Source organism: Falco punctatus, assembly GCF_963210335.1.
Source record: "Falco punctatus genome assembly, chromosome: 2".
Lineage (NCBI taxonomy): Eukaryota > Metazoa > Chordata > Aves > Falconiformes > Falconidae > Falco > Falco punctatus.
This window is the reverse complement of record NC_137581.1, coordinates 17,071,362-17,090,797: the sequence shown is the minus strand read 5'-3', so window position 1 is coordinate 17,090,797 and position 19,436 is coordinate 17,071,362. Positions and strand designations below refer to the sequence as shown.

At 40.1% G+C, this 19,436-nt stretch overlaps 1 protein-coding gene and 1 long non-coding RNA gene across 6 annotated transcripts in view; one reads left to right on the top strand and one right to left on the bottom strand.

Moving 5' to 3' along the window:
* GRIA4 (glutamate ionotropic receptor AMPA type subunit 4) overlaps positions 1-19,436 on the bottom strand; it is a 275,697-nt gene that overhangs the window by 185,207 nt on the left and 71,054 nt on the right. The gene's annotated exons all lie outside the window — the stretch shown is intronic.
* LOC308059565 overlaps positions 1-19,436 on the top strand; it is a 51,517-nt gene that overhangs the window by 6,777 nt on the left and 25,304 nt on the right. Inside the window, exon 2 of the long non-coding RNA XR_013926319.1 lies at positions 998-19,436. This exon is cut by the window's right edge and continues 25,304 nt beyond it. This is a non-coding gene — a long non-coding RNA (uncharacterized lncRNA). The remainder of the gene's footprint in view (positions 1-997) is intronic.

Below are 19,436 nucleotides of genomic sequence, written 5' to 3'. Positions count from 1 at the left end.
ATGGTAATATGAAGTCATTATGTCTTAAAAAGACAACAGTTGACTAGGATTTCATGGAATACCAGTTGTACTGCAATTAAGCTTCAGTGACTCAAGTTTTCAATACTTTGTTAGAACCCTACAGTGATCTTATTTTTAAACATTGGAAGATAAAATTTCATTAAACTGATATCAGGTTTCCACAGTTCACTGTATGTTTGGCTTACAAACTGTCCAGAGACAGACTCAACACAGATACAGTAGCATCATTTGTTTTAAGTTTTGCTCAGATCAGGAAAGTCTAACCATCTAACTAGCTCCCCCAAAACATTCAGGTTCAGAGTCTAAATATTCCCATTCTCAATGTCTGTTGTCCTATTGACAGAATACTCCAATAATTAAGTGATCTGTGGCTGTGAAAGAGGAAAAGGTTGAAATCATCAGAATATCAGATAAGTCATGTAGTAAGGAGAAACATCTATAATTTTCAATCCAGAGTACACTGCCAGAGTCTGGGAAAGACATTTTATGCAGTTAAACCATTTATAACGGTGGTTAAAGTATAAGGAGAGGAAATGTTAATATATTATATACAGTAATATACAAAACATAATATATGTAATAAATGTTATATATACATATTGGGCAAAACCTGTAAGATACAAATATTCATCTAAAAGAACTGCAAATATGAAGTAGATAGTATAGCTATGCCAGACAACTAAATGTCTCAAGCTGAAGAAAGCAACCTTGTTCATGGAAAACCAAAAAAGAAGCCAAGAAGAAAAGCAAGTTTACTCCCAAGGGCGATGGACAAGTATAGCAAGAAGAGAGCTGGAACTGGTAATGCTGTCCAAAAGAGTAAAAGAGGCTCCAGCATGGTTTGAGCAAGGACTCGGGCATCAACCAGGTTTATCAGCAGATGACAAAAGGAAGAAGTGAATTGGCCTAGTGATACACTCTAGCCCTTTTATACTTAACAGCTATGGGGAAGCTCTAACAGTCTACCAAAAGGCAGACTAATTCTGACAAATACAGAGCAGTAAACCTTATTTAAGAATTGATCATGGGGTAAAAAAAAAAAAAGGACGGAACAACCAAGAGGAAAAGGGAAACTTACATAAGAAGCAGAAGCAGCTTAGGAACTAAGAGAGAGTGACCTTTCATACACACATCCACACGGGAAAAAGCTTTAGTCCAAAACTGCTGCAAAACAGAAGGGAGAAAATGTACCTGGGCATGGGAAGAAAAATACTCCTTTGGATGTTTGCACTGAACTGTGTCTCTTTGTAGGGGAGTCGGCGCCCCGGCCCTGGCCGTGGGGCTGCAGGGGCTGCTGTGAGGTGCGGCCCCGCCCCGCAGCCAAGATGGCGGCTGTGCCGCTCAGGGCTGGGCCAATGGACTCGGGAGGGAGGGAGTGCAGTTGAGTCTGGGAGAAGGCGCTTAATTCATTTTCCCCAAGTCAAGTCTGTTTTGTCCATGCCAGTAATTGTTAAGGGATCTCCCTTTCCTTATCCTGACCTAAAGCTTTTAAATTCTGTTTTCTCCTACTGTCCTGTTGAGAGGGAGTGAGAGAGTGGCTGGCGGGTAATAGGCCCTTAGCCAAGGCCAACCCCCAACACTTTTGACAAGATTCTTTTTTATGCATTTCTAAGAAAAAAACAATACAAATAGATGAAGGGGAGAAGGAAAGAGAGGGGAGCAAGAATACTCCAAAGAAACATTCATTTTAAATTTGGTTCCTCAAAGCGTATGCAATCAGAAAAAAACATTATAAAAGATGGCAAAGTAATAGTTAAGTCTGCAACTACTTAAATAATAGAAGGACTGAAAAGATACTTAGGCGTGCACAAATTGATCAGTCAAGTGGGACAGAATGCAAATATGGCATGACTTAAGATGAATACGAAGAACATACCCCACTACTGCAACACATAGATGAACTGCCCCATAAGCAGAGCAGAGCTCTGCTGCCTCAGGCACACTGAACTGAAAAGAATACACCGGGAAAATTCTGCAAGGTGGGGGAAAAGCTACACGGACATGAACACACACTAGAAGATCCAATCCATGCACTGTAAAAACCTCTTGACTTGTAAGGGCAGTTAAACTGAGTTACTTCAGTAGATGTAGAATTCATGAAGACAAAAAGAGTTTTAGTGTTTGAGAGAAAAAAGGCACACCTTTAAGCCACTTGTACAAGAAACACAATTCTGGCAGGAAATCCAGCTAATCCCCAATATACACAATTTTCTGCATTAGAAAAGCTTATAGTAAGAGTGATTAATGCTCTGCCACTCTCAAGGAGGCCAAATACTGTCTATAGCTGAATACTGCGTTCTTCCACCAGGAGAAATTTGCATCAGTCCATCTAAGAGATGAGCTACTGTTAATCCAGATAATGTCACATATATTTAGAAGTAAGTAAGAGCCCTTCCTATGAACCAACCTAACATGATTCCCTGGACAGACAGATTTTTAGGTCAGAAGAAATCACGCCAGGATCTTGTCTGAGCACCCCCCATGATGTAGGCTATGGTATTTTATTTGTCCTATCTAAACTGATTTATTCAAAGTTTTATGAATTTTTTAAAGATTTTTTAAATAACATTTTTGGCTTTTTTCATTTGTTTGTTTTTTAATTATAACAAAAGGTCAGCCTAATCAAATCTGAGAAAGTTAAGCAGATATATTTGCAACAAAAAGGTTGTACTTTCAGAGAAAGAATGGGCTATAAAACCGTGAAGGTGTTTCTTGTTTATAAAACTGCATTTAAAATATCACATGCTAGAGTCATAGCTTCTGGTACCAGACACTTTTATTGATCCAAGGCACAGTCTGCAACACTTGGCCCATAGGCTTTGGGGAACCTGTGCATAAATGACCCAGTGTAGAATCCTGCAAATCCTGACTGTGACTGTAAACCCTTTACCTGTGAGTAATTACACAACTGCAACAGCTTCCTTCCATTTACTGTTGCTCTTTGGTGTGAATGTGGTACTTCATATAAGTAACTGCTTGACCTACAATAAGTTTTCTAGATGGTCCAATCTCAGTTAAAACCCTTGCACAGACCAGAACATCAGGTTCATCTGCCTTGAAGTTGTGGGATTTTTTTTTAATCTTACAGACGAAGTCCTAAACATAAACCGTATTTAAATTAATCTGTAGTAAACTTCAATTTTTGTTTCCTTATTTTATTTTGCCACCAGTTCCATACAGGCATAGTTACTTTGTTCAAAACCTCTCTTGGGCGTCACTACAAAGATGGCTCATGTCAATAAGGCAACGGAACATACCATATGCTACTGACTGAGGTAAATCCTCTGATTAACCTGGCTTCTTTTCTTGCTAGAGTGAAGCAATGCTTTTATGAGCAGCTCCTGCAGGGTAGTTATTGAAAATGGAAGGTGCTTTGCACTTTGCATGCATAGTCCTTTATACATAATTTATAAAGTTCAAATAAGTTATTTATTGGGTCTCTTTGTCCATTTTTCGTATGCCACCCTGTTTCAGTATTGAAGGTCTGATTTTCAGCTGTTGTAAATTCAAACCAATTGACATATGTTAATTTACCATCAGCTGGGAAAATGGAAAACAGTGAGAACAGTTGTTCTCTTTTTTGGGCTCAGTCAAATGCAGTTGTCTGCCCATATTCACTCATTCCCTCTCTTCTGCAACACACAAGCCTCACATGATTTTTTTTGTTAAATTTCTTCTTTTGAAGCTGCCTTTTTTTCCTCTCATTTCTTTTCCAAATTTGCTTGTTCAAACACTGTTAGGTAATAGTCTTGTATAGATGACTCTAAGCAAAGCTACTTCTCCAGTGACGGCCTGTCTGCATTTACTCAATTCCATAAATCAACCTAACTCGTAACTTCACAGTTCCTGCTCAAATCCACCATGGCAAAACATAGTTCTTCTGTTTTGTCCCCATCACTGATGCTTCTCTATGCAGTTCTGACGCAGCACATCGTAATTTTGACCCTTTTTCCTCACCCACCTCACTCACACAGCTGGGTGTCTGATACTTAGTACTTTTTTTCTCACATTGTATCTGAGGTGTTTTCTTTTCTTTGTCCTTCTATTGTGCCTTCACCAGCTTGATTCACAGAGATGACTGTACACTGGGCCGACAGCAATCAGAAATCACACTCATTCCTTTTTGGTCCATATAAGAGTCACTTCTGACAGGGTCTCCCTTGCTTCTTCTCATCACAGCCTCACCTCTTTCACCAGCCTTATTTCTGAGATCTCCAGCTGCAGCACATTGGAAGTAAATAGTCACGAAGGCATTATTCATGCCTCATTTGTTACATTTCATTCATTACTCACAGATATGCCCTCGCTTCCCTCCATACTTCAACTCCAATGGGATCACCTGCTCTGAAATGTTTGGAAAAGCCCCCACTCCCTGCCAGGTCTCTCCTGGAAGCACTCTTCTTCCCTAGGCAGCTCTCAGATATGCATGGTACGGGGCACAAGTATAAAGTCCACATTCATCTAGCCAGAACTGCTGGAGGAAAAAGGATAGAAGCAGCCCAACATCCTGGCACTACATGCAATGTATACAGAGCTTCATGAGTGTGAAAGTGGAAGACAGCACATCCCTACACAGGGCTAGGAGGCAGCGGAAGGCAGAAGCAAGTGCAAAGCTCTCAAGCAGTTCATACCCAAAGGGTAACACAGGAGTGTTTCCCACTCCAGACCAGCCAGGGCTGGGTGTGAGCATGGCCCTGGGGTGCCTGGCTGGCCTTGGCAGCATCCACGAGCTCCCACAGCTGTGGGGTTTATTTATCCAGTGATGGCTGCAATGGGCAGCCTCACCACAGTTCTGCAGACAACCCTGGTAGGGGGCTGCATGCAGGCTATTCAAGGGCCACAGGTTGGTCACTCCTGACTTTGATGGATCAGTGCAGACACCAACAGCTTAAATACCACAAATGTGTTAAATTTAGACTCAGACAGGAGCAAACCTGTAAATAATTGGACATTTGCTTAGCATCCGTCTGACTCTCTGCATATTACATCCGTTCTTGCTGCTTTATGCATTTTTTAAGATGCAGGCTGTGCTGTCCTCTGCATTTCTAAAGGGCTCAGTAAATTTTGGATAATACTGGAATACTAATAGTAACAATAATTATTGCCCTACTCTTGTCTAAAATACTTACTGCATTAATAATTTTCCACAGTATCAACATTTGGTAATAATGAAATTAATAACTTCTGTATGTCATTAGCAATTAAAATTTATTTGTACACTATAATTTGAATATCTGAGAAACAACATAGTACTAATTAGTGTATGCAGAACCTCTGAATAATGAGTAAAGGATATTCATTTGTCTTTTCTTAATAAAGCCATATTTCTCTGAAACCACACAAACAGTCCAATAAGAAATTAAAATTCCACAGAAAAAGTAATTTTCAGTGCTATCAATTTTTTTCTACAGCACAGCCAAACTCAAAAACCAAGACATTACCCTCTGCCTTATGAATACTAAATGAGTATTCTCCATCTAAAGGTTAGCCCAGAAAAATCAGTCTGTGTGCCTCTGTTTTTATGAGAATTGAAGAATTTTTTATGTGTATTGTTTTTAAGTGTAGCCCAAAATTGTATTACATGTTAGCAAACTTTAATTTACCACATTGTTTTTCCATAAAAAAACATAACGCTACAAGTAATGTTCAAAACAGAATTGCAAATCCTCAAACTGTTAAAACCAATATTCAAAAATACCCCTCCTCCACTTCATCTTGTTCAGGAAATCCACAAATGCATTCCGTGTCTTCAAAGACACTACCTATACATAACCATTTTGGGAGTCTTACACATTTTTAAAAGGGCCCCTTTCACAAAAGTGGTAGCAGTCACAAAGCTTGAGTATAGCCATTGAGTTTAATTAACTCTGATCAGGGTTCAAATGCCACAAATAGATGATTATGAAGTTGAAATGGATTTCCTAACAACTGGAGTCTGTAGGTTGCATTACACAACACCTAAAGCAAAGCCTGGCTAGAGTACAAAGCAGCCCAGATCCAAGCTGTAAGTACCAGCTCTGATTTTATGGCGAATGTATTTCAGGGTCTCAACCAAAAGCAGCAAACGTGAACCTATTTAAACCAGGGTTTTCTTATCGTATACTTTGTCCTCAGAGCTGAACACAGGAAGGTTCCTCATGCCTTTTACCCAACATGGGCAAACCACTGTAAGCCAGCTAAGTGTTCCTGCTCTCAAACATGACCAGAATTCACGACTAACATGGTAAAACTAGCTTGGTGACAGGTACTAGCATGTTACCAGATCTGTTGGTATCTGATGAAATACGTGTCTGGGGAGAGGATGATGACAGAGTTTGGCTAACACATGCAAGAAAAGGAAACAGCAGTTTCCATATTGTAATTCAGTACGCTCCAAAAACAAACAACCCAGCAGTAAGAACTGACACATCGCCAGCCAATACATATTGCAATACTCTTTCTACTACTACAGCACGAGCTGTAGTGCTATGGAGAGTATCTATAGTGTGGTATGACAATACCAAACTTTTTCAAAGCAAAGAAAGTTGTGAATTCATGGCAGTCACATGCCTAGAGTTATACTTGGAGAACACATGTGGAGAAAGATAACCAAAAATATTTTTCATTTACTGGGGACAGACTACAAATTGTGGGTGATGATTAATTCATTGATTCATGAGAACAGCGTTCTCTGGGGAGCATCATCAGTCCAGACTGACTTCCCAGGAATACTGAATTTTATATCCTGATCCCTGCGTCATTAAAAACAGAGGAAAAAATACAAATCAAAAGTACAGTTGATTAGGTCTTTTTGTGGCAGAGTACATTTGAAAGTTCAAAACTCTACTTATTACAGTAAATAAAATGTATTCCCATGTTAGCTATACAATAATATATATGGAGAGCACCAGGACAAAAGACTAAAATCCTCCAGACTGGTTTCACTTCCTGCCATTACCTCATTCTAAACAAAATACAAATACATCCTTCCAACCTAACATATTTTAGAAGACAGGAGGAAAGCACAGTAACTATTTTGGACAGAGACTGCTATTAGCATCTCCAATACAGAATTTATTCCAAATTTGGTGCTATGCCTCTGCAAACCTCAGATCAGAATCAAGCCTTTAGGCATTAACTGAGATAAAGGAACTATGATACATCAAATCTAATTATGCTATAAATATCCAAATAAGATCTAGATCTCTAAGGTAGTTCTAAAAAGCCTCAGCGACGGAGAGGCAAATATGATTAAGTTTAAACTGCAAACAGTTTGTGAAATATGGGAAATAGCATTGCATGTGAAAATATCTGTAGGGAAATATTTTCCTTTAACTAATAAGGCAAGAAATTTTGTGACATAGTAAATAATTTTTCCAGTAGCTTAAGGCATCTTATACAAAAAGCATGAGACGCTAAATAAAGTACTATAAATTCCTGTTTTAAAGCCAACATCAATAATACTTGTTTTATAATTACCAAGTTGCAAAAAATAGTGGAAAAAAAACTTCTTATTTGTTTGCGTCTGTTATAAAATAAGCAGTTAACTTGGTTAATGCTTCAATTTTATTTGGGCCAATTAAAAATGTAGCTTCCTCCTCCTCCCCCTTCACAATTCTCATACTGAGGGAAAGCAAGAATAAAAATGGCAGCAGATTATTCAAATACAATCCTTTGCCCAGGAAGGTTCTAAATAAGAAGAAATATTATGCCATCCCATTTATAACCTATAGAGGCACTGATGGATGGTTAAGGGCACACAGCTACAACTTTTATTTTAGGATCAGACTGAAACTGAGCTTGTAAATGCATACCAAACAACTGTCTCACTCTGCCCTCTAGTCCTCCTTTATGAGTTGAAGTCATACAACCCTACAGATGCTGTTAGGGCCTTCTGAAACAAATGAGAGAAATTCTGAAACACTGCCTAGTGCTGCTTCCAGGAACAAATGTAGATGCCTGTAAGACACACAGAGCTATACACCTTAAACACGTTTCCCTTAGCATTATCTTAGAATCATAGAATCATTCAGGTTGGAAAAGACCTTTAAGATCACTGAGTCCAACCGTTAACCCAGTACTGCCAAGTCCACCACTAAACCACATCCCTAAGCACCAGATCTATATGGTATTTAAACACTTCCAGGGATGGTGATTCAACCATCTCCCTAGGCAGTCTGTTCCAATGCTCGACCACACTTTCAGTGAAAAAATGTTTACTAATATCCAATCTAAACCTCCCCTGACACAACCTGAGGCCATTTCCTCTTGTCCTATTGCTTGTAACTCAGGAGAAGGGACTGATGCGCACCTCGCTACAACCTCCGTTCAGATAGCTGCAGAGAGTGGTAAGGTCTCCCCTTAGCTGCCTCCTCTGCAGACTAGAAAGTTTCCCCAGCTGCTTCTCATAAGACCCGTTTTCTAGCCCATTCACCAGCTTTGCAGCTCTTCTCTGGACACGCTCCAGCACCTCAATGTCCCTCCTGACGTGGGAGGCTCAAAACTGAAACACATTATTTGAGGTGCAGCCTCACCAGTGCCCAGTACAGGGGGACAATCACTTCCCTTAGTCCTGCTGGCTGCACTGTTTTGATACAAACCAGGATGCTATTGGCCACTTTGGCCACCTGGGCACACGGCTGGCTCACATACAGCCGGCCATCAACCAGCACCCCCAGGGCCTTTCCCACCAGGCAGATTTCCAGCCACCCTTCCCCAGGCCTGTAGCGCTGTGTGGGGCTGGTGTGACACAAGTGCAGGACCAGGCACTGAGCCTTGTTGAACCTCATGCCATCAGCCTCGGCCCATGCGCCCAACCTGTCCAGGTGCCTCTGCAGAGCCTTCCTGCTTTCAAGCACATCAACACTCCTGCCCAACTTGGTGCTGTCTGCAAACTTCCTGAGGTTACACTTGATCCCCTCATCCAAATCATCAATAAAGATATTAAACAGAACTGCCCCCAGTGCTGAGCCCTGGGGAACACCACTTGTGACTGGCAACCAAGTGGATGTAACTCCCTTCACCATCCCCCTTTGGGCTCGGCCATCCAGCCAGTTTTTTACCCAGCGTAGATCACACCCATCCAAGCCATGAGCAGCCAGCTTCTCCAGGAGAACTCTGTGGGAGACAGTGTCAGAGGCTGTGCTAAGGTGCAGGGAGACAACATCCACAGCCTTTCTCTAATCCACTAGGTGGGTCATCTTGTCATAGAAGGAGATCAAGTTCATCAAGCAGTGCCTGCCTTTCATAAACCCATGCTGGCTGGGACTGATCCCCCAGCTTCCCTGCACGTGATGGCACTCAGGAAGATCTGCTCCATAACGTTCCCCAGCACCAAGGTCAGGCTGACAGGCCTCTAGTTCCCCGGATCCTTAGTCCAGCCCTTCTTGTAGGTGGGTGTGACATTGGCTACGACAACAGTCTTCTGGGACCTCCTCAGTTAGCCAGGGCTGTTGATAAATGGTGGAGAGTGTCTTGGCAAGCTCCTCTGCCAGCTGCCTCAGTACCCTTGGGTGGATGCCATCCAGCTCCCCCAGACTTGTCTGTGTCTAAGTGGAGCAGCAGGTCACTGATTGTTTCCTCCTGGACTCTGGGGACTTCATTCTGCTCCTCCTCATCCCTGTCTTCCAGCTCAGGGGGCTGAGTACCCTGAGGGTAACTGGTCTTGCTATTAAAGACTGAGGCAGTGAAGGCACTGAGCACCTCTGCCTTCTCCTCATCCTCCCCCTGTTCCACCGCATCCAATAAAGGCCAGTGATAATCCTTGGGCCCCTCCTTTTGTTCCTAATCTATTTGTAGAAACATTTCTTGTTATCTTTTATGGCAGTGGCCAGCATGAGTTCTGGGCTTTCAGCTTTCAAATTTTCTCTGTGAATAAACCTATGACATCCCTGTAGTACTGAGTTGCCCTTCCTCCAAAGGTGGCAAATTCTCCATTTTTTCCCCTGAGTTCCAGCCAAAGCTCTCTGTTCAGCCAGGCCAGTCTTCTTCCCCGCCAGCTCATCTTTCAGTACACAGCGATGGCCAGCTCCGGTGCCTTTCAGACTTCCTTCTTGAAGAATACGCAGCCTTCCTGGGCCCCTTGGCCCTTCAGGACTGCCTCCCAAGGGACTCTTGTCAACCAGTCACCAAAACAGGCCAAAGTCTGCCCTCTGGAAGTCCAAGGTAGCTGTTTTGATGAACCCCCTTTTTACTTCTCCAAGAATCATAAACTATCGTTTTGTGGCCTGTATTCCCAAGATGGCCTCCAACCATCACATCACCCACCAGTTCCCTGTTCACAAACAACAGGGCCAGTGGGGCACTTTCTCTAGTTGGCTGACTTGCCAACTGTACCAGGAAGTTATCTTCCACACTTCAGGAACCTAGACTGTCTCCTCTCTGCTGTTTGGTATTTCCAGCAGATATCTGACAAGTTGAAGTCCCCCTAGTATTCTTGGTATTTCTCCCAGCTGCTTGTAGAATGTTTCATATGCCTCTTCATTCTGGTTGGGTGATCTATAACAGGCTCCCACCACAACATCTGCCTTGCTGGCCTTCCAGATTCATACCTATAAACACTCAATCCTATCACTACCATCATGAAGCTCTAGGCAGTCAAAACACTCCCCAACATACAGGACTACCCCATTGCCTCTCCTCCCCTGCCTATCCCTCCTGAAGACTTTGTAGCCATCCATTGCAGCACTCCAGTCAGGTGAGTTACCCCACCATGTTTCCACGATGTTGATTATGTAATAGTCTTCCTGCTTTTCCCTAAAGCACTTTCATTAACTTTACCTCTTCGAGTTAGGTATACCAGCACCAGTTCAAAGGGTATTTGGCCATCTCCACACTCATATGTGCTATGGGAAACCTTTCAGGACAACCTCAGGAACATCTCCTGCCATGAAATCCCACACATTGCACTCACCAAACCTCCATCTTTCCCATGGAAATACTATGCATGCTGAGGGCCTCCGTTCTACATTCAAATCCAAAGAGAGCAGCTATGTTGCATCCTCCCACACAGCTGCTTCTTTCATTAAGTTGGCTCAGTTCATATCAAGTGATAAATATCACATCACTTACATATATGCATGACTATGGCTAAAACCTACTTAATCTTGACTGTACACTAAGTTCTGTACATAACGTTTCTCCTCAGTGATCACTGACTAGAACTTGATTCAGGTTTGCTGGCTGTGAGTGTTACAGATAGGAATTACGCCTAGCCATGCAGACTGTCTTGGATACAGCTTGTCCAAGATGAAAAGCCTAGTCTAGAATAGTCCCAAGTTTTCAGGTCCAAAGTACAAAACTGTGATCACAGACTCACATAACTCTAAGACTCAGCTTTTAGGTCTGGAGATTTGAGTAGAGAAACATACAAAGAAATGAAACACCAGTTTTGACAGATACAGATTTAACTGCTTGGGACAGTTCTGCAGCAACCAGCTTGCCACATTCCCACAGTTTGAACTGAGGCCAGTGACAGATGCATTTGCAGGTCTCCTTCCAGGGCTGAAGGAATGTAATTCATAGTTTAAGAAGAGTGAAGTCATAAAAAGGGCTGAAGACAGAAACATCACCTAAAGGAAGGATTATTCTGAGCTGCAAGAGGAGATTTTTCTGAGTTGCGGAGGGATAAGGCAGTGCAATGCACAGTGACAGATGTAACCCCAGATCGCAGTGGACACTGCCACAAGTCATCTTGTTGGCTACACCCATTCTCAGGTCATTTCACGCACCTAAACAGCAACGTTAAGTGAGCACAAAGGAAATCTGGGGCCTGTTGGAAGAGTCCCCTGTTATATTAATACCCAGATACCAACCGAATGTTCTTCACTGAGCTCTTGAGCATGGCTCTCAAACAGAAGAGATCTTGGGAAATGGTCCATTTTCTTCACACTCCTTTAAGGCCTTGCAAAAGAAACCAGAGGCCCTGGAAACACTACATGATTCCTTTACTCTTCAGTTTCCTCACATAACACCTCAGAAAATGCAAGGATTGAAGAAAGCTCACCAACCCCTCCAGAAATGCACCTTTTTCTCCCCATTCCACGCATCTTATAATCAGAAAGCCTCACAAAACCTTACGGGACAATAAAAATGTCTGGTATGATTTAGGTCAGTAATATGACATCTTTAAATAGCATCACAGATGTAAACAGACAGAGAAATTACAGCCCTGATCTGAAGACTTAATCTAAATTAGACCCATTGAATAGTGAAACACTGTATTTGCAGGAGTAAGTGCTGAACAGAGTGATAGAAGGCTAATTGCATAGCTTTATTTTTCAAGGACAGTTTTACGGAGAAAACTCTCATGTTTACAAGACTGTCTCTACTGCTGGACCTGGGAGGATTACAGGATCTCAGAGTCTGCCTGGTAAAAGCTAAGAACTGAGATACACATTCTCAAAGCATAAACAGACAGTTACATTCCATACTATTAACTACACTGGAATTAATATGAATTTCAAAGGGTTCATTTTTCAAATTTACATTTAATTTAGGGACTGAAATTCACCACTTGCTAAAAAACTACATCCTACAATCTAAGGTCACAGACACATATTTACTTTGCAAGCAGCTGGAAGAGCTGCATATGTTATTACCTCAGGACATTTTTTACACCCTTCATGTTAGAGATCACCATGACGACAGCAAAGCGAACTAAATGGAGCCCACAAGTGCTTCCTAAACTCAATGCCATAATGCAAAATCTTTTTTTTAAATCTTAAATCAACAGTGAAGGCATTTCAGTCTAACATGGTTGACTCCACTCTCAAACAAGGAAAAGGTCAGGGGAATACAGATGGCAGCAGCCACCCATGCACTGAGCTGTACAACAGCACTCTTGGGCTGTAACATGGCGTTAGGTTACCAGCATTAAGAACATCAGTAGCTAGCTCCAGAAAAGGCCAGCTGCTATTGCTGGGGAATTAGCACCAATCTGAGGCCAAAACTTCCCAATGCCATGTTCTAGTGGAGACTCCTGACCCATGCGAGGACTTGCTTTGCAATTCCTAGTACTTGAAGGATATCAAATGTAAGTTAAGATACAAGAAGTTTACAGACAATTCTTTATGAAAAGACAGTAAACTATCAGATTTTTCTAGTTTAATTAACTTCTAATTACATACATATGTGTAAATTTTAATGGAGAGTAGCTGGTTTAGGGTTCAGCTTTCGTTGCACTTCTGAGTTGAAAAACAGATCTCTAGACTCTGAAGTCATGAACATAAACTCCAGATTTATGTTTCTTCATTTTGTGTAGTTATCTTTGTAATTTACCTGCAGATATCATCAGTACTTACAGAAGTATTTTCTCTATATAGAATAGTAAGCAAGACATATCTGAGGTTCATAAAGGTTTTTAAAGATTTCCTCCTGCCTCCTCTGTTTTTACGCATACGCTTAATTGTTCTGATATTTTGTCTCATGTTATCAGTCTTAAGAATAAACCCATATAGCTTTTTGTTGTAAGCTGTTATTCAGATCATGGATATGTTAAAGTTCAGGAAGTTGAAAACTTTGAGAATTCTTTCATCAGAAATACCAGGTGCATCTTGCTTGTTTCCATGTTATGAATGAAAAGAGGCATTTAATGATCCAGGAAATTTCTCCATAAATATCTGCAAGCACAGAGGTTTTTCATTTGCATTTTTTTCATTGCATTTGCAATTTCAAAATGCTTCCATATCTACAAGTACAATCAATATTTACTTTATGGAATTCATAGTACTTGTTTCTTGCATTCTACATGGAGAAGTAGGCATTTAGTAGGTAGGTAAACATTTTATTCAAAAACAATGTGTAATGGGTTACGAGAATAAATCCCAGAAATATTGGAATTTCTGCCTCCTGAAAATATAGCATTCAGTGTTATTTATCATTTCAAAACCAAGAAGTTGGCTGCAATATGGTCATGCAAAATTGAATGTAGTTAGTTTCTTCCACAAAGTAACAACTGTGAATAGTACCTGGAAAAAATCCCTTGCCTGACAACTAAGAACAAGCTTCTGCTTCTTAAAGCACCCTGAGTAATGTCTAACACTCAGAAAGGTTTTAGGCAAGTAGAAAGAAAAAAAATATTAAGCAACACAGCTATAAGGCCATCATTTTCTAGAAATAATTAATCAAGCACCAGATATTAGAAATTAATTGACAGCAGAATATCAGAAACCCTACTGAACATTTTCAGCTTTTCAGACACCGTTGCTCTTTTTTATTAACTCCATGAAATAGTATTTACTTTCTATATATCAGCCCTCTTATTCCACTCTACATTTTCCTATTACCTATCATATCACCAGTACCTAAAGAAATAAACATCACCATCTGAAAGACGATTTTAAATGTTGATTTTAAATTCTCAGCAGGAACACCATCTCACACTTTGATGTTTCTTTGTAAGCTGTATGTTAGGATCTATTATTCAACATGTTTATAAACATTAAGCAGACATTTGAGTCATGTGGATGATTGGAAGGGTAACATAATTATTTGTGGGCTGAAGTGATATTTCATTTAATTAAAGTTGGCCCTCAAATGTGGATACAAAATGTGCTCATCCCAATACCATACAACAGACTTGCATTTCTATTATCTGACACCAGCATATTACATAAATCTGATGTTACACAATCATACTGTTATTCAACACATATTGGCAGTGAGCTATTTGGATAGCTGTTATTCAAATCAGGATACCTATCAAACCTTACTTGTCTCAAGTAATCAAAATATAAAAGTGATCAAGCGCAGATGCTCTACTGCTTTTTGATAGCAAAAAAAAATCTAGCTGAACCGTCTCCATGTTAGTGAGCTCTGCTGAATTTACTCAGTTTTGTTAGCTTTGAGATGTAAAGTAAACCTTAATATTTTTAGTTTCTCTGTCAGCTGTGGGAGGATACCCTGAGGAGCTACCTTTTAAAGGGTCTCCCAAACACTAGCATCTCCTGTTATTTAGACACCCATTATCTCCAGTTTCTCCCATTACACCAGTCTCTGAGGATTAGCAGGAAAAGGGTAATACTTTCAATCAGCTGACAGATGAGGAGGGAGTCACACTGCTGAATTTTCAGTTTTACTCCCAAGCCTCTATCTAGGCTGAGTCAGCAGTTGCTTTATTTTAAAGACTCTCTTTATTCACCTGCACTGCTGCATATTGGTAAGACCTATAAATTCCAGTTACCTCTTAGAGGGCTGCTTTAGAGATTAAAAGTATATACTTACTTTGATACCACAGTGTAACTCCCAAAAGGATTCACCAGAGTTAAGCGCGTGCATACTAAGCAAGTGATACTCTACACCCTGTCCTTACAGAATGCGAGAGAGGAAATGGACCCTGCATGCTCCACCAGGGAAACGTAAAGGTCATGCAGGTGAGCTTCTGGCTAGACCAGCCTTCGCTCCCTCAAGCAAGTATGTAGCACACCTACTATTCTGTTTGAGTTAGGAGTCCAAATCAGAGGAAGAAACAGTGCCGTTAATTAGATACTAAAATCCCCTCATGAGAAAGGGCTTCACTGCACATTTACTCCAAACTGGTAATACAATTTCAGGTTTCCTGGTGTACAAAAAATGACTTTTTTTTTTCCTTTTCTGCTGCAATTGCTTCTGATTTCATTGCTGTATTGTATGCATTCATAAATCAGCACAGGGCATTGAACCATTCTGCTGTTTACTTAGTGCTCTTGACTTCACACTGGGTAACATAAAGTAGAACTAAGACGGTGACTGGTGCTGTGTAAGTGTGGTGATCCATCTGGTGACAACTGGGAAAAAAAAGTAACATCAGATCAATTCATATGCTCACTAATGCCACATAGGATATAATGCAACTCAATGGTATTTCTGTCTGTTGAGAATTATTGCTCCCTGATTCTGTATCATGTCAGCTTATGAGTGCAGGATGTAATTTTTTCTATTAGATTACACACACATTACAGTAACACAAGAAAAAAGCAAAAAAAGCTGTCTACAAGAGAAAATACCTTCAAGGAAGGCTATAGAATTCAGCTCATGAAGTGGGGTCCGTGTTTCGGATTTAGAGTTTATAATTAATGCAGTCCAAAATGGACAGTGGATTTTTTTAGCATCCCAGAAATACCAGTTACTAGTTCTCTTCTATGTCAGAAACTTGTGTAGGAAGGATTATGAAAAAGCTTTTGCTTTAGCAGCTGCACAAAGAATAAGTAATGAACAACTGAACTTATATTTTTAGTAACCTGTATACATGACAGAAGGGTTATTGTAACTGTTCAAGCAAATAATATGCACTTATGTTTCAAATGAGCATAGTTTTCATGGCAAGCATCTTCTAAATTAACAATGGATAAAACAGTAACAGTGCCACAACAAATGTAAACAGTAGATTCTTTTATTCTCTGAGGGCACTTTCCTAAGTACGTTGTGAACTACATGAGTATGGGTGACACTCTCGCCACTGCCTTCACAGAAATGTCTTCTCCACACATAAAAGTGACAATATGCCAAACCTGCAAGGCTGAGGATTTGCCAGAATTTTTTTATGCCCCCAGTGTTGTGTAATACTACTCATAAAGGTGAAGATCTAGTGATGAAGATGGAGAGGACAGAAGAGGTCAGAGGAGGACATGAAGACATAGTGGAGATATGAAATGAAGGACCTATGCAAACAACTCAAAATTTTCAAACAGCCAAGCAAGGGAACACAGAACGAAGGACTATCCTTGTGGAGAATGACCTAAGGAAGCACATAATCCAGATGACAAGGCAGGAGGTTTAAATGACTTCAGGGTACTGGCATGGGAAAAATTATGGTGAACAGAAAACACTCGAAGAGTGTTCTTTCCTATTCCCTACTAAATTCCACGTCTTCAAAGTCTTTTTCCATTCTGCTGTAAACTAGCTGATTTACATTGCAATATGCTGTTAGCAAAGACTTGCTAAGGAATATGCAAAATTCTCTGCATGTTTACACCATTCAGTATCTCACTATCTAGAGTGAGTTTTATCTATCTGCCTTGTATCCTATCTGCAATTATGGTTAGAGATTAAATAAAATCAGGAACACACAAGTAAGCATATAATTTCACAAATAAGTTTGTGTTGGACAATGGATTTGAGGCACAGGTGGGATATACAGCCAGACCTCAGCAGCAGGAAAACACCTCGAGGTCCAACAACCCTGACAGCCACTGCAGCTGGCACAAACGGCAGCCACAGCATAAGAAACCACCTAAGGAGCTTCTGGAGCAATGCTGCCACACAGTCAGCATCAACACATGTAATCCATAAAGCTCCTTTGTAAATGAGGTGTTTCTAGCTGTTTTTCACAAGTTCCAACGAAGAGAACTTGCCAAAACCTTCTTTTCAGGAGGCTTATCACAAAGACTAAGGTAAAACAACTACTGTGAATTGAAGCCCTCTGCCAATATGGGCATACAGCACCTTTCTCAGTCCCTGCAGGCACACAGGAGGTGCATTAGGTGGCTAGATTAGATCTGCAGACATATACTTGACCTTAAAACATTATTTATATAATTTTATTCTGTTTACATTTATCTTTCAATTACTGAGATACTTTATGTCCTCAAAAGGAGAATTACCTAAGTAAGAAGTCAGAAAGAACAAATGCTTCCATTTTGTTATGACTCTGTAGTTTATTACTGCATTTGTGCAAAAATGTCAATTTTCTAGAGGTTTTCTGACAATGAAACAAATTCAGTACAGACTTACATGGCAGAAGTGAGTATTACTACACTACATCTGTACTAGTGTTTTAATGTATTTCCTTACAGATTTTATGAACCTCAAAGCATAAAATCACAGGAATGTTTCCTGTAATTTAACAGAGTACATTACCATTTAATTAATATTTAATAAGTGCATGAAAGAAAGCTGTGTGGAGAGGCAGAAAGCAACACAGAGAAAATGAGAAGGGTGCAGCTTTGCGAACAGTACTGAAAGCAATTTTTATCGAAGAATACTTATCTCTGTCTTGCTTTTCCTTCTCCACAGGTGCAAAAGGGCAATTCCCAGTGCATCCTTCAGAAGAATGGAGAGACTCCAAGTTTTAATTCTTGTAAGCATCAAGTCCTGAACACTACTACATCAGAGATACCAAAAAGCTGCTCTGGAGTTCAGTTCCTAGAAACCAGGGGTTTTGCTCTTAAATAGGAAGAAAATGTTGCGTATGTTGCAGATATTTGTGTAGCGTTTAAATATTCATGCTCCTGGCAAAACTGAGCTGTTTAACTTCTATTTGTGGATATATACAGGTCTCTCCTCCACAATTTCATTAATCCTGCTCTGCCTTCCTACTGTACTCTTAGAAACATGAGAAATCGCTAGAATTATCAATACACAGTAAATAAACAACCTTTACAAGAAATTACTGGATGCAAACTACTGAGAAACAGACTTACATATGAGTATATAAAGGCCAACATGTCCAAATGTGAATTCATAGTCAGGCCTGGTTATGACAGCTGCCCTCAGGCCTCTACACCAGTTAATTTCAGTGGGAATGGTAAGAGATTCTTGTATCTCCCAAGCTATTCATTCAAATACTTGGTATTAGATACCTGCAGTTGAAAATTTAGGCTGCAATATCTATTTTCTTCCTTTCTCACATCAGTATGACTGTTGCATCCATAAATATTATAAAATTTCATACCACTATCACTTTACCAATACCTGCTCATATAAGCACTGCTGATTTATTCTTTCTTTTTTGGACTCATAATCCCTCCATCAATCAGTTCATATCTTAGATTACAGCTCTCCTTGGCAGGAACTGGCTTCCTTATGCTGCGATAGTGCCTAGCATAGTGTGTCTTAGATGCTACTACCTTCAAATTACAAACACAGACAATAATAATATACAGTACACATGGTGACCACAATCTGTGACTTGTTGAAATGAAATGCTTCCATCAGACTGACTTTTTGGTAGCGAACAACTGAACTAGAAAATCAGAGTGTGACACATTCATGATATGACACCTCGCAGTTTAAATCTTCTTTGATGACTCACATAAGCAGCTCTCAGCTATCTACTTTTTTGTATGCTTCAAATTCTAATGTCAGTATTTTGTATACTCAATATTCAGTATTTTTATACTAAACCAACACTTAATACTAACATTATACTTCTGTTTGAGAAGTTGAATGCATGATATATGTTATACTTTCAAAACAGAATTTATGAATGAATAATATTCAAGGGTTTACACAGACTTGTGTATAAAAACTAGCTACCAAGCCCACTTAAAATAGATAGCAAATGGGCACATAAAAAAAAAAAAAATTGTTGAGCTGCTCTAAGTCCTTCAAGTAAGTCATAAATCTATGTGATGGCTTCAGTACCTTAGTGTCCAAAGCGAAAAATACGCAAGGCAGCCAGATTATGCAGAAGGAAAACCTCATTAGATATGTTACTGTTTTTTTAGGATAATGATTTA